The 13091-nt window shown below is 39.1% G+C and overlaps 1 protein-coding gene and 1 pseudogene across 3 annotated transcripts in view; both read right to left on the minus strand.

The window, feature by feature from the left end:
• LOC139477706 (RNA cytidine acetyltransferase-like) overlaps window positions 1-13091 on the minus strand; it is a 258360-nt gene that overhangs the window by 212888 nt on the left and 32381 nt on the right. The gene's annotated exons all lie outside the window — the stretch shown is intronic.
• On the minus strand, window positions 8347-9368 carry LOC139477683 (uncharacterized; annotated as a pseudogene).

Consider the following 13091-nt stretch of genomic DNA (forward strand, 5'->3'; position numbering starts at 1 on the left):
GGTGAAGAAATATGGTACAGTTTTCAAGATCTGCTCCGGAAACAAAATGTTATGGACAGACAGAAGGACGGCACCCATTCCTATATCCCCCTTCCACTTCATGGCGGGGGATATTATTAAAGCGGGGTATTATTTCAGATCTCAAAATTAGATGTATTAGATGTAAAACATCAACCTGTACATATAGGATACTTGAGTGTAACACTCCATATTATAAATAATGGTTGATTCATTAGGTCCTGGAACACTCTGACAATGTAATACAATTGCGCTTTCCGATCTCTGAGACACAGAAGGATTCGGTAAACCCGGTATCGATGGCAAGTTATACGCTTTACACTTACAAGATTATGTATACTAGCGGAAAGAAGTTACATTCACAGGTGATCTAGGAGATTTAAGTGATGTTGACGTTAGTAGACTCCATAAAAACACTTTATACAATCTTACTCGCAACGATGATAATAAATGGACTATGGTCGAAGCAAAAATCGAGTGGCTACTAAATATCGTCATTACCCCACCGTATGTGATGATGGGTAAGGCACATAATTTAACTAAGATAATAAATAGTGGCATTGTACTCGGGCTTATATCCCATCAAAAGGAAAAAGTGTGTTAGTCTCTCCCCTGCCAGAAAACCCAGGAGTTATGGAGTCGTCCGGCATAAAAAAATGCTAGTTTAAATTTGGTTACTGAATTCAATGATATAAAACAGATCTTGAGTGCAATACATAATCATTCTACACTTATTATTGAAGTTTTGTTTGGGGATGTATCGGTAGATGCCTTCGAAATATTACCAGGACTATCAATTAAATGGCTCAAGAAACACGAGCGTCGACGTTGCAGTATTATATATTTATGTAGGAGCATCACCCGTTGCAACCCTTGAGGGTGTCCAAATTATTAAAGGTGAAAGCATTTCTCTTACTAAGATATTTATGCCGTATGATATACATTTAATAAGGTTGATGTATACTCTCAACTATACTTATCAACTATAATCGCAATAATAGAGGCGCCTACCCAGCTAACAATTTCACGTTGTGACAACGTCGTGACAACGTTGTGTTTACGTTGTGGCAACGTTGCGGATGTTACGTCCATATAACGTTATTCTGTGGACTCCCATTTATGTTGTCACAACGTCATGGCCTACCGTTGTGTTACGTCATATTCACGTCGTCACAACGTTGTGATGACGTATTTTACGTTGTGGGAACGTTGTATTTTTACGTTGAGGGAACGTTGTATTAGACGTTGTGGTTATGTTGTATTTTACGTTGTGGCAATGTTATAATAATGCGTCCCTACAACGTTATTCTGTACTACCATGGACGTTGTCACAACGACGTGAAATAACAATGTGTTACAAGGACGAAATACGGTTGTGACCATTCCACACTAAAATGTTGTAAAAACAACCCCAAAACTTGTTCCGGAAATGTTTTAGAATATGCTTTAGTCACGTGAATGTGTATGATTCGAGATACCTTTAATCAATATCTTAAAACCAGGGCGTCGAATAGCCCGGTTAACAGTGAGTTAGATCGTGTTTTGCTAACAATGTTCAAAATGTAAAAACACCACTGAGCTGTTAACTAGATACATGATTTGACTATTACAACTTCAGACACCATTACCCTTTAGGCTTGTACTGAAAGAAACAAAAAAAAAAGGATGGCTGACATTGTAAGGGGTTGACCATGTGATATTTTCTGGGGAGGGTCAGGTCCTGGAATATTATCGAAAAAATATATTGTCACCGAAAATTCTTTACAAAAATAATTACGGTTCAGACTGGTGAAAAAAATGCCTGCCACAAAAAATGACATAGATCTAGATGCAAGGTGCTTATCTTCAGGCTCATAGAGTTAAAGAAAATCATATATCTGCTTTTGTTGCTGTGACCGAAAACATATGTAATCTCCATAGAAAAGTTCCAGGTGCCCACCTCCTTGAATATTAAATGGTCTGTCTCTAATCAAGTCCATATAGTATACTTCAACTTTCAGTCATGCGAAGTCACCATTCAACAAAAAACTTCAAGACACATTTGCATTGACATTTTATTATTTTTAGATTACAGAAAATTTATACAGTTTTCGAAATTATTGAATGCCAGAATCTTCTTTCTTTGGTGTTCACTTCCACTTCCCTGAAATACAAACAGCTTAATAAATCGCGAGCAGGTATATGAAAGATTTTATCAATATTCAAACTATAATGTATTATTCAAGTGACTGATGGAATCAAATTTTAACATTCATTCAGAGACATCAAGAATCAGGTTGAATACAAAACGTGGTACGAGCATATAGATCTACATTCTGAGCATTCATTTCAAGAAAATAAACCCCATCAATTAACATGGATATAGACAATGGAATGTAACCGTAAACAATTGTACTTACGTTAACATAATTCACAGCCCAGGGTTTATTTGGTGTGTTCCTCAATGATTCAACATTCTTGATTTTATCTCCTTGAATGGTCGTGTAACATTTTCCCCCTTGCTGCAACGAAAACATATTAAAAAAGTCAAAACTAAAACTATATTCAATAAGCATACATTTAGATCTGTAGTCTAAACAAAAAGATAACATACATTGTATAATTGCCTAAAATTTAGGAAAACTGTAAATCTAAAGTCTTCATGTATAAGGTCCGATCGGAAATAAACTCAGGCTACAGATATAAGTAACAAAATTATGAGTACCATCATAAAAAAAACACCTAATGCAATTTGGTTTTACATATACACCGGTCTGACAAACCAGTGATTGTTATAGTGAGCCACATCTCACAACCTCTGTCAGAGTACAATGACACACAATCATGTTAGTACAAACATGGTTTGTTGGGGACCTTTTCTAAACCGGAATCCAAACGGGAACAGATATATTTGACAGGCATTGTAGCTAATTACGACTCACATCTTCATCGCAGCGCTGTTTATATAGCCTAGATCTAGCTACAGTACGATTTCGTAGCTAGCACTGGAACTTACTCGTTCAGTTTTCGATCACTATTTTATTCTCTCTCATAGCCAAAACGTTTCAGAGAACCAAGTATCATATACTTACTACGTTTATTAACATAATACATTTCAATATCGTTAAATATAATTCTGTAGTATGGTAGCCTACCTGGCAACATACGGAGATCGAAAACCAAACGAATATGGTTGCTATCAATTCCATTGTATTTTTCATTGGTGCACATTGACTAGATCTACACCTATCTCACCTTAATAATCAACAAACGATGACCAACTCACTCACAATATATGGTGATATTTAACTTTTGACTATCGACTAGCTTATCATCACCAGCGAGAACAATACCGCAAACTCCCCGTTATAGCGCACGACGAGACTCGTTTTACTTTTGCTCGTTTTCATTAGAAGGGAGTCGGACATAGATCTAGTTATCGGAAAATGATGAATTGATTCTTTTTTTTTGGAAATATTAAAAATACACATGATAAGCGCCTTGCTCAAATAAAATGTATAGACAGCACCAACAACCATATGATCCACATTTAGGCTACTTCAGTCAGTGTTAATTAGGCCTTTTCGGGAACAACAAGTATGTTTCTGTCTCTTCCCGAAAATACAATTTTTCATAACATCATTGAGCCCTTTAGACTAGGGCTATAACTAGCAGCCTACAGAGAGTCGATCTGAAAATACTTCCATTGTTTTGATTCCCTCTCTTCGCTGTATAAGAGAAATCTACTCAACCTTTCCCATGGCCTGAATGAGCCACATTGTTTCACAAAAATCAAAGTCAGAATATTAGTACATGTAAACTTTCAGATTTCAGAAATAACACGGAAGAATTGGCGATAACTGTCAGTGGTCAGTAGGCGATGCATACATTAGGCCTATTTATGCCTACAGACCTTATACGCTTACGATCGAAACCCGAACATAATATGACGACCACAAAACGCCGCCAGACTGAATTCTGGTCAAACATATACCTATTGCTTGCCCTTGGTAATTACCCTTGGTATCCATAAAATAATAATATGGTAAAAAGTCATGGGCTTCCTTCACCTCTATACATCACGTTCTGTGTATCAAATATTACTATCAACACTGACGCTCAGCTCAGTGAAAGTGACCGCCAAACTGCATTCTAAACCCCGCCACTTCTGAATAATACGATACATTTAAATCATTTGACTATCTGCATGTACAGAAACATATCAACAAGCGGAGACTGCTTTTGAAAAATAACTTACCTTATCCGAATTCACAGATCATCTGTCCAGTTTCCGTTGCTGCACAATCACTTGGTTGTAATATATCCAGAGTGAGCTTGAACTAAGATGGCTGGTGACAACAAATCTTCCGCGACAATGTGACGTCATTTTGACGTCACTTCACGAGGCAACATGCTAAACTTTTCAGCAGTCGCTCTCACGCCGCAAAAAATGCGCGCCAATGTGTTTTTAACTGTTATTTTGCTATAGACAACATTTAGTAGACAGATAACTTCGTTCATAGATATATATGTTTAAAAAAAATAAAACTATGAGATGGTAGATCTTCAAGTGGTTTCCTAAACATTTACAAAAAGTGTTGTAATGTCCAAAGCATAACGTTATCACAACGTTAATTTGCAACGTTGTTGTTACGTTGTGGAATAACGTCACAATGTAATGTAATACTAACGTTGTAATAGAGATACGCAATTACGTTCTGGAAATTTTAGTATAAAGAGATGAAAATTCAAATGCCGAATATACAGAAAGGTAATGCATTACTGCCTTGGTATTCTGACAAATTCAGGTTGATTTTGATAAAGCAGTTCTATTCCTTTATGACTATCAAGAAGCAAACTTTATAACGTTTCACCGACGTTTCAGAAACGTAGTTACAAAACGTTGTGCGATGTCCGATGCACAATGTTTTCACAATGTGAATGTGAAACGTTGTTATAACGTTGTGAAATACAGTTGCACGTTGACATTATAATAACGTTGTGACAACGTTATTTCATGACATTACCAATCCACAACCTTTCCACGACGTTGTGACAACGTCGTGTGTTAGCTGGGTATCGTACTTGGCATGGAAATAGCTGCCGGAGTCTCAGGACTGGCAGGAATATAGATAAAATTTATTTCTCGTAGGTTGCAAAAGAAAGCATTAAAACATGATAATATTCGGATACTCGCCGAAGCATTGAGGATCATATTTCGACAGCAATGGCCGATTGTAAGATATCTGAGGATGAGTTTCATTTAGTGCTGTCAGAACTCACCAAATACAAAGCAAAGAAGCAGGAGATTCGACCAAAGGTATTAGCGAAGATGAGAAAAAAAACTTCATAGAACAGTGGAGACAACAAGCACATCAATTATTCCTTGCCAAAACCAAAGAACTGGTTGGAGATTAAAAATAGACTGCTTCCTATCGTTGGATCGCACCGCATAAAAAATCATAAATTCATTTAAACGAATGCTTACATACATATATAATAATGGAGAATTACAAACCAACAAAGGAAGAACTTGAAAAAGCTATCGAAGCATTTATGCTGAGGGACAAAATTATCAAATGGAGTGAATTACCACAAGGTATATATTATATCAATGATGACAAACCAACCAAATACGGTCATCAATTGTTTCGCTCCAATTACCACAAAGAGTATATAGTCTGGTCTCCAAGTAAAATGAACAAAGAACCTCGTAAAAATGTTGAATATCACTTTGTTAAAAATAATAGTATACGTATTAGTAAAAATAATAGAGAATATTTTCATTACAATTTAGTTTAGTCTCATGACGATCGTTAAATCGCATCATCATTTTTGCATAAAAAATTCCATCTGTGGTAGCAGGAAAGGTATATAAATCTGGTTCCAGTGGGGGTGCGGCAGAACCCCCATTACCTATACTACCCCATTGGCAGTATAACGAAATCCCGTCTCAAGAAGAGTAATAATTAATGTAGTCCAGGAAACATTAATTGTGTCTTTAATTTCCTCTCAAATTCTACTTCAAGTCAGGGGTACCTTCTAAACCTTATAAACATGATAAAGCTTTGCACTGTATGCCTATTCACCCTGTATCAAAGCTGTCTAATATCGTTCATTTTCGGTCTTGTTTTTGAGACGACCCCTATACCTGCTTCGTTTTATAATTGTTGGAATGAATTGAAAGCCCCATGGCTAGGCCTGTTCGGAAATACCTCTTATCCAAACTAATGAATGGTATCCATTTATCTCTCTCAAGTGGAAAGAATTTGTCTACAATTCCTAGCAGAGACTCCATGTTGTGTACCATGGCTATGGCTATGCAAGTGTAAGACCCATTTTAGAACAAAATACTATTTTGATTATCGATCAGATTGTTTTGACTGGGAAGCACCAATTTGTTTGAAGTAAATGCAAGTGATATGAGAGGTGGAATCTGATTGGTCATTAGAAGGGGCAAAGAAGAGACATAACTCGTAACAGCCACTTTGGGTACTATGATTGAACCCAGAATTTCCAGCCTAGTTCGGCAAGGGTGAAAATTGGACTTTTACACTCAACTAATTCCTTTGCCTCGGGAAGATGCATAAAGCCAAACTAAACTTCCCTGAGATATTCTCTGATTGTAAAGTATGTTGTTCCAAGATTGTAATGGCAGTGCAACACAAAAGATGTAACAGACAAACAGACTCTTTAGCTAGTCTCAATCTTGCCTTCAATGCTGAAAGTAATATATAATGCCAAGAAAAGGTGAAATGTTTCGCATTATCAAGTGCAGCTTTGCAAGTATTAATTGTGTTGAAAAAAATAGATAATATAAAACCTTATTGTGATAAGACATTTGGCTTTTTTATTTTATTCATGGGTTTACTATCAGGAAGTAACTTGCCAAGAGAGGGAGTCTTTACTTACCTGCTGTTTCATGGATAGAGATCAAAGAGAATGCAGCTAACAGCACATATTTTGAGCTTATTTATTTCAATTGTTGTGTTTCACTCTCACTATTGTCAAGAATATCATTCTGTTTTCATGATTTATAAACTTCTGATATTAGCAAAATTTACTTGGGGAAAATACATGTTAGAGAAATGTATTTTTCAGATAAAAACGATGTTTTATTGGTCTGTTTTCAGTGGTACAAATGGGTATCTCTCATACCCTCACGTCTAGTCGCACGTTTAAAAGGAAGCCAGAAGCTGGAATGTAAACATTAAACTTGTTTCCGTCTGGTTGCGCAAGACATGTCACAAATCTCGAAGAATAAGCCATCAAGCAGGACTGGACTGAATTACTTCCCTGTGGGGATGGCTGGGTAGGAACATACGAGTGAAAACATATCAATAAAACATCGTTTTTAATCTGAAAAACCCATGTTTTAGTCTGTTTTTAGTCGTACAAATAGTAGAATTCAACAGAACACTGGAAGGAGGGTCGGGAAAGTAATCAGGAAGTGACCTCTTTCACATCGAATGTACCAAGTTCCTCACCCCTGTAGTGACAATAGAACATTCGAACAGATGCACGGACGAACGCACAGCATGGTTAATGCTCTTCGACACACAACTAATTATCGATGCAACAGGACAACTGCACTCGTCAGTTGAACTGCGATCGAAGTGTGGTCAACGTATAGTTTAGTTACAGAGCAACTCGCAGTATACAAGGTAACTAAAACAGCATGGTTAATGCTCTTCGACACACAACTAATTATCGATGTGACAAGACACTGCACACCTCAGTTGAATTGCGATCGAAGTGTGGTCGGCGTATAATATAGTTACAGAGCAACTTGCAGTAGACAAGGTAACTAAAACAGCATGTTTATAATGAAAATTCAACACAAAAGTTGCAACAATGATTTAATACCTGAGACACATTCAATATAACACATACCTAACAAAGTTTGGCGTAAGGGGATTCTCACGGCAAACATGTGACTAGAAAAGCTATTGGTACATGTACATGACTGAGCATCAGTCAGGCCCAGCTAAGGATTGATTCACCTTGCACAACTGACAACCTTCCCAAGCATTGGGTATAAACACAGGAGAATCGACTAGATGTACCTGACTTATGTGTACCTGACTGAGTATCAGTCAGGCCCAAGCTGTTGGGATCAATTGTCGAGAGTGATACATAGAATACAATGGTTTCGACAATTAACTACACATCTATCATTCTACTCTATAGCTAGAACGCATTAGATGCTAAATACCATGGTGGTCAAGCCTGACCTGTGTTTTGACAGCAGGCATCCAATGCATCCCATCCTTATGACTGCAGGGGTAAATATACCCAAAATCGAAGTAAAGAATTGACTGAGAATCCCCAAAGGCATTAATTATAAATCTAGGACAAGTAGTTACCCCTACTTTGTGTCATCGCACGCTGAGCCTGCGCTATGGATGATTTGGGCATCCTAATATATCGAACATAACAGCCTGATGACCACCAGCCTAGAGTCGTGATCAGATGGTCTGGAATATTAGCTGTAGAAGCAGAGGTAGCCGCACCAATACGAAATGAGTGACCGTTGTATTTCTCTTGGTCATATCCTGCCATAGACAAGATTTGTTTTAATTTTTGAATAAAGAAAGGCCTGGTAAGGGCCAATTCTGCTCATTAACAAAGAAAGGATCATGCTGAGCAGCTCCCATGGCCCTCCTATGATGAATAAGTTCCTGTAGACAACGTACCGGACAATAAGATGTTGGAACTGCATGGATGGGCAATGTTGTACCCCTGCGAAAAGGGTTTGTCTTAGATAATTTAAGTGTCAAATCAAACGATGTACAATCTGGTCTAAACACGACAGAGCTGAGAGACAAATGAAATTTCGCATCAAAATGGTCACATGTAAATTCTCCACAACGTAGAAAGCCAAAAAAGGCGACTGAACACACAGTCCTCATCAATAAGTCTGTGAACGGTGAAAATAGTCTTTTCTCTAGGGTTATCGAAATCTGCTCTAAAATGTCAACAGTAATTGGTAGTCGCACACTTCGGTTAACACCATGTTCTTTCTTGATTGCCTTCATGATTGTTTCTACTCGTAGCAGATTCCTAGAACACCATGGATTCGGCACATTATGCCTCAGATAAGTGAATCTCACTCCACATAGATAACACTTGATAGTCGTATAACGTAAATGTAGTCGGTGATGGCAGTGGGCTACAAACAATAACAATGAATCTTCCCACAATGGAGGTAACACACAGGGCTGCCACACAAACCCGCACATAGCCATGAAGGTTAAAAAGGCTTGAACCCCTGCTCTGTATACAGCCCTCGTGGCTTTTGACACAGCTTGCGACCACAAATCATCTAAGTCTGGACTGGCGGTAAGGTGAGCTGACACAGATGTAGACATGTTTCTAGTGCAGGTTCGGCAGTGGGAGCAAGTTGACGGAACTTGGTCATCTGGAAGCGAGATAATGCATCACCAATATGGTTAACTATTCCAGGTATATGTCGTGGACTGAATACAAAATTATATTTGGCAGCTGTTAATACAAATTTCCTTATCAGACGCATGATGAATGGAGATTTAGAACAACATTTGCAAAGTATGTCGACAGTAGCCATATTGTCACAATGAAATCTGATACTCTTGTTAGTCCATAGCTTCCCCCAGATTGCAGCCGCCATAACGATAGGGTAAAGTTCCAGTAAGGCAATGGACATGTCATCTGTGGTAGCTGGCAGTAAGTCAACCGGCCATGGAGCAGCAAACCATTTACCCTGGAAGTAAGCTCCAAAACCAACAGATGCAGCAGCATCTGTGTACAGGTCCAATTGAGGGGCTGCGATTAGGTCTTCCATGAAAACCGACCGGCAATTCCAATCGCGTAAGAATGTTCTCCACATATCAAAATCTAGACGACATTGTTTGTTCAAAGTGACCCAATGGCGTAGATGTTTCACAGAGTGGGCCAGTTGTAGGAGGTAACTGATGAATGCCCTTCCCACTGGAATGATCCGCATAGCAAAATTTAGATGACCAATAATGCTGAGCAGTAGTTTCTTTGTGACTTTCTTGGCACCTTGAATAGTTGCCATGATGGAGACGATTCTTGCAACATTCTCAGTGGGTAGACGAGCTTCCATTCTATCAGTGTCCAAAATAATCCCCTGATATTCCAAACATGTGACCGGTCCAACCGTTTTATGGGGGGGACGGGGATATTCAGTTCCGAGAATAAGTATTGTAGTTTGTTCATGGTGCTGATCCCTTGTTCCAAATCCTTATCCACAGTCAAAAAATCATCCAAAAGATGCAATATATTGTCAATGTCATGCACATGATTGGCAATCCAACACACTGCTGCAGACAGGCCATCAAACAGTTTTGGACTGGACCGGCATCCGAAGACCAAGCGAGTGTAATAATAATGCTGATGATCCCATGATATGCCATGTAAGTTCCATAAAGAAGGGTGAATTGGAAGCATTTTGAATGCACCTGTTATGTCCACCTTACACAGGTAAGCATGTTGTCCCCTGACTTTGATAAGTTGGATAGCGTTGTCCACTTTCACATAGTTGAGGGAGAATTGTTCTTTGTCAGTTAATGAGTTCAAACTTGGGTTTTCCACATCATCATGTGGGGCCGAGAGGTCAACAATCAATCGCTTCTTTTTGGAATATTTCCACAATGCCAATTGGATTAACCTTGGGGTGAGGGAATGGAGATTGCATAAATGGACCTATCAAATAGCCTTTGTATAGTTTATCTTGAATAATGGTGGCTACTGTTTCAGGATTGTTTCTTGCAGACAGTAGTGTCAGTCGGTGGACATGTAATGCCCGTGTCAAAACCAAATTTAAAATCGTGCAGCAACAACTGAACAAAGGCACGGTCTGGTTGATCAGACAACCGTTGAGACAGTTTATCCACTTCAACAGGAGATGGGGTTGCCTGTAGTCACTGTCGGTGCTTTTTGGCCAAGGAAGAGTTCTGGACAGGTGTCGACTTGCCTGCTGGGAATTGAGTCTCTCCTGTGTTATGCCAACATTCGTAAGCAGGGTGTGGCTTTTGACATACAGAACACAAATGTCTAAATCTACAATTTCCGTGAACACATTTCTCAGCATTAAAGTTGTTGCATAATGGCATACCTTTGTGTATGAGAACTTCCCTTCCCCGGCGATCCATGCCTCTGCGTTCTGTGTTGAATTCTCTGTCCCTAGTTGTGGGAGTATGGTTAAGAGTCTCTCCTGGTTGGTGATGCATGGACTTGGCATCAACCATGGAACAAAACTGCGTCAAATAACCAATGTCATCGCACAACTGGCAAGCAGTGATTCTGCGTCCTGTAAACACGGCTCTATAGATGGCATCATCAATCTCTCCCCATGGTAGTTTCCAGTTATGTTGCTCAAGATAAGCTGCCGCTTTAGCCGAGAAATGTTTGTGGTACTGGTAACAGAGTTGATTCTGATATTGGTTTGGCATATCAACTATAAGGCGCCGATACTCGTCAAGTTCGGCTCGTCTCTGTGGCCAACGTAAACACATGATGGCTTTATACTTGCCAAAAGCTGTGATGACCATGTCAAATGTGAAGGGCAACTGCAATCTGGAGTCATGGGGTCTTTTGAGCTGCATATTCACGTTATCTACCTGAACGGTTCTAGCAAAACTTCCTAAGTGAATAAAGCACGAATTCACTGTCTTTTCTTGGAGATCTGTTGTGCCACCGTGAGTTGACCAAACTGTTTCAGTCCTTCAACATCTTATGTTGAGATATCTCTGAGATAATGCGAAGCAAACACTGAAGTAGTATAACCAGGGTATTTTAGAAAAAGGGTTTTTGGTATTTACTTAAAATGTAGTTTACTAAACTAAGCTTTTGGGTAACATATAGACGCATATGAGAGAAGTGATTGAACAGGGTGAGGGCATAACCCCCAGGGCAAGTGATTATGGATTTTGCTTTTATTAGTCACTAGTGTGAGATTAGTAGAATTCGGTCTTGCAATGAAAATGTCAGAAGGGAGATAGATGGATGGAACAAAATCGTTAGATTGGTGGTGATCAAATATTTCTGAATACTACTGCTTGATTGGAATGTCAAAATAACATGATTAAGTATCTTTTCGGCACCTTCCAGTCTAGCAGAGTACTTGAGGGTATTTGATTATATGAGTATGTCCGAGTTGACCAATGACCCTAGAAGAGGTAATCAGATTGGTTAGACCGAAGGGCTTGATGATAAAACTAATTACTATGGAAATTGGGGAATGACCATTATGACTCATTTCTCATGATGTCAAAGGTGATTTTGGAGGGAGGAGCTAAAATTATCATCGATAGTATTTTGTTAGTTGTCCGAGAGTGGTGCGGGGAGTCGGGAGCATACAGCTGAACAGAACGGTTCTCTGTAGGTTTTGGGATCCCCAGTCAGAAAAGAAGTAGAGTTAACGTTCATCAGAAAAACCATCAGGCTCTTCAACCATCATCTAGGTATGTGTTGTATCTATATCAGGCAACAACAAGAATATATCTGAGGACCATGTGTGTGTATTTATGATTAACTCTATCATAAATAAAAAGGACTGGAGCAAACCATCTGACTTATGATTTTGAAAGAGAGCTACATCATCCCTAGAACCGAGGAGTAGTTGATAAGGACAAGTGACCATAGGTAGAAGGGTAAAGTACCCGGAACCTAAGGTTACAGTAGATCTCCAAAAGCAGCCCTCCATAATAGCTTGCAGCGAACAATTACTGTGGAGAGTACTAATGTTGAAGCTATGGCTCGAACTTCGTACGGATGAGAGGAGTGGGAGGTGCGAGTCCTTGCACCTCGCAAGCTCTGAGAATGACCGCTCTCAACCAAAAGGAGAGAGTATTATGTGTAATCTCTTTCTTTGCATTGGTTGAGAGCGGTATGAACAGCCGTCAAAAATGTTGTCGTCGCTGTTCAGATCGCTTCAGGCAAATAGGAAGTGCACGAACTGGGCACAGGGTGAGATCAGCGTGGTCATGAGGGCCCATAATGGCAGACAAGGGAGGAATGTGGAACATTCTCGAATCTTGGCCAGAAAGTTGATTTTTCGCTAAAAAAATCCCATCTGAGACCAAGATGGA

Source organism: Haliotis cracherodii, unplaced genomic scaffold (genome assembly GCF_022045235.1).
Source record: "Haliotis cracherodii isolate W230 unplaced genomic scaffold, xgHalCrac1.p SCAF_34, whole genome shotgun sequence".
In the NCBI taxonomy this organism is placed as follows: Eukaryota; Metazoa; Mollusca; class Gastropoda; order Lepetellida; family Haliotidae; genus Haliotis; species Haliotis cracherodii.